The sequence below is a fragment of the Fukomys damarensis genome, unplaced genomic scaffold (genome assembly GCF_012274545.1).
Source record: "Fukomys damarensis isolate Sample0158 unplaced genomic scaffold, DMR_v1.0_HiC HiC_scaffold_5, whole genome shotgun sequence".
NCBI classification, from domain to species: Eukaryota; Metazoa; Chordata; class Mammalia; order Rodentia; family Bathyergidae; genus Fukomys; species Fukomys damarensis.
In genome coordinates, this window is record NW_022900917.1 from 35316056 (window position 1) to 35319307 (window position 3252).

Consider the following 3252-nt stretch of genomic DNA (forward strand, 5'->3'; position numbering starts at 1 on the left):
GCATTACAAGATTTCAGCGTTAGGAGCCCTTTATATTAACACAGACACTTTCAGATCCTTAGCGCCCCTCTTCCTTTCCTCTTTTTGTTGCGTCTTCTCCACCCGGGGGCTATTTGACAAAGAAGTAAGTTAACTAACATTTTTGTTTAACTCAGCAACTCTTTCCAAAACACACTTAAACTTGAAACCGTGACAGTCATCCTAAGTGTGTGTGTGTGTGTGCGTGTGTGTGTGTGTGTGTGAAAAGGGGATGTGAACTTGACAGTAAATGGAAAAGTGCAGGGTTTGTTTGAGAAGGTGTCACAAACACATTATATTTACAGTGAAATAAGTCAAGAGATAGTAGCGTGTGTGTGTGTGTGTGTGTGTGTGTGTGTGTGTGGTGGGCTCCAGATCTCATTATTATGAACAAAGTGCATTTACTTGAGAACTAACAAAAGGGGGGTTCAAATAGGACTTAACATGAAGAATGGACATTCACTTTGGTGGTGAGAGTGAGCTGAAGGGAATGAAATTCAAAAGAGAGCGGGTGTTTTGAGTGTGTGTGTATGTATGTGTGTAGTATTTGTGGGCAGTGAAATCCTTCCCTGATTCCCTCCACTCCTCCAGCCTGACTCTTTTTTGCCTTCTGGTCTTTCCTTGATCATAAAAATACCCCCGCCTACTCTGCAGTCTATGTCCTCCCTTATCTGTGTATATTTCTCTCTTACTAAAGTCCATTTTTGGATTTTTTTTCCCAAGTTAATTTGTATTAGCCCTTTCCCCCTAGAGGTTCTGACCTCTTTTTCTTTTTCTTTTCTTTTCCTGAAGGTGGGATTCATTATATAAGATTATACACAGGTAAAGAAAGGAATGATGAAGAAAGGAGGGGTCTTAACAGGGTACGAAGGAGGAAGAAGGGAGGAGAAAAGGAAAGAGGAAAGAGAAAAAGAGAAGTCAGACACCCTCTGGCCTTTGCAAGGTCAGAGCTCAGACAGTGCTGTGACCTCTTTTCCCTCCAGGCAAACCGCCCAGTGTTTATAAACAAAATCAGGCAGTACTCTCCTCAAACAATAGCAGGTCTCTAACTTCTCTAGCACTTCCGCAGCTTTTATGTAAATTAATGAGGACCCCTTACCACAAACCTTCCCTCACACGACATAATCACAGCACCCAAACCCAGATCACAAGCACACCCTCCTCAAACATACATGGATATTTCCTGAAAGAGTATCCAATGAAAATTTTACATTCTGTCTAGGGAAGAGCTCCAAAGAGATGATCCAGATGGGAAAAGATAGACCAGCAGAAAAGAGACAGAAAGAGAGGCAGAGAGAAATAACTGATTTCATTGAGGAGGAGATAAACGTGTGATCTTTTAAAACCTAGAAGCATCTCTATATAGACTATAAAGGGCTACATAGGCAATATACTAAATGCTAGTCAACAAATCAAATGATTTTAAAGCATGACATTGCATCCATACAAACATCCACATTTCCAAGACAAATCTGCAGAATTTCTAGATGATTAAAAGCCTCCACCATTGTATGCTCCTAAACATCAGATACAAAACACTGTTAAATACTACAATAAACAAATAACCTATCTGATGTAATTCACAAATATATAATTAAACACCTTTAATTACCAAAGAAAACTAGCAGAAACTAAAGTAACACAAGATTTTAAAGAGAATGCTGTTTGTCCTGGTACATAAATGACAGCTTTACATTAAATCATAACCAAAACTCCATTTCAGGAATGAATTATAAGGTAGGAGGGAAAAAGGTGAAAGCAAAAACAATACATAAAATGATTTCAAACTTTTGCTTTAAAATGATTACTAGTGAAAGTCTAAGAGAAAAAGGTTAAAGAGAATATACCTCAGAGCAAAAAGATCATCGCCTTTTCTTCTTTGTCTATCAGTCCCCTCTTAAAGCATATGGAAAATGTTTTCTAAATGCCCAGATTTGGCACATTGTCATTGCAAAGAGAGGAGCGCGGTGATGCTGTTGAGAAAATGGGAAATAAATTCAGGATTGGGTACTGCCTCCTTCAATGCGGATTTATCTAAGTTTAATTTAATATTCCGCAATCACTGAATGATCGCATATAATTCACCAAGATTTTAAAGGGCTTTATTTAAATACCTCAAGCAACAAGAGAATGAAATTTAAACCATTTCAACCATTACTTATATTTTTGGTGTATTTTCCTATTAGGAGAACTTTAAGAGGCAACTTCTAGTAATAAAAGGAAAAACAATGAAGCTTTAGGTTTTCAAAAGGGAAAACGTTAAAGGAAAACATTGGCTTTATTAAAATCATTCTGAACATAAAATCAAAAAGCACAAAATGGTTGTTTGTAAAACACTAAACCTTTAATCGATTTTATTGGCATTTGGATCGATTAGATAAACGGAAATCTATAGCAAACATCAAAGCATTTAAAACATTTTCGCTATCTCATTTATAAACAAAACTTTTCTTTTCAGCAGAAAAAATGATTATCAAACGACTAACAGGAAATTCTTCAGATATCAAATTACGATAATAAAATTATTTCCACATGGAAGGGGATAATGACAGTGATGATAGTAATTACAATAATGAATAATTCAACAACCCTTTGACATGTATGGAAGAACCTCGAGCAGAAATGGCGTTTGAAAGGGGGCTACTTTAAAATAAATACTTTATTTTGAAAGGGATATTTGAAAGACGACTCAAGAGGAGTAGTAGGTGTGCCTGCAGGACTAGGGTTAGTTTCCCTGCAAATGCCACCCCCCACACACCAAAAAAAAAAAAAAAAAGTTGGTTTCTTCTCTGGTATTTTCCCTTCCAAATTGAGTTATTTCTGATTAGCAAAAAAAATATGCAAATGAAATAAGAGTGAGTCCTCCTCGGTTCGCAAAGTTGTGGCTGGACCTGTCTTCTACTTATTCTAAAAGGTGACTCCCCAATTATAGAGAGAAGAGAGCACTAGTCACCTCAAATCCGAAGTGAAGGGGGAAACGATTGATTTGGAGATGCGAAAACTGCTGTCCAGAGCAAGCGGCCATCAGAGCTATGGCATTCTAGCTGCGGTCAGAGGAAGTGCTTCTGGAACGGGTATTACGTTTATTTGTTAAAGAAAATCAATGAAAGTGGCTGAAAAGTAGTTAGTGAGGCGTGTGTTTGGTGACTCCGGCAGGCTGGTGGAGCCGCTCTTCTCGAGCGGCCGGAGAAGTCCCTGCGCGCCCGGGGTGCTGGCGGGCAGCACCTGGCGCCC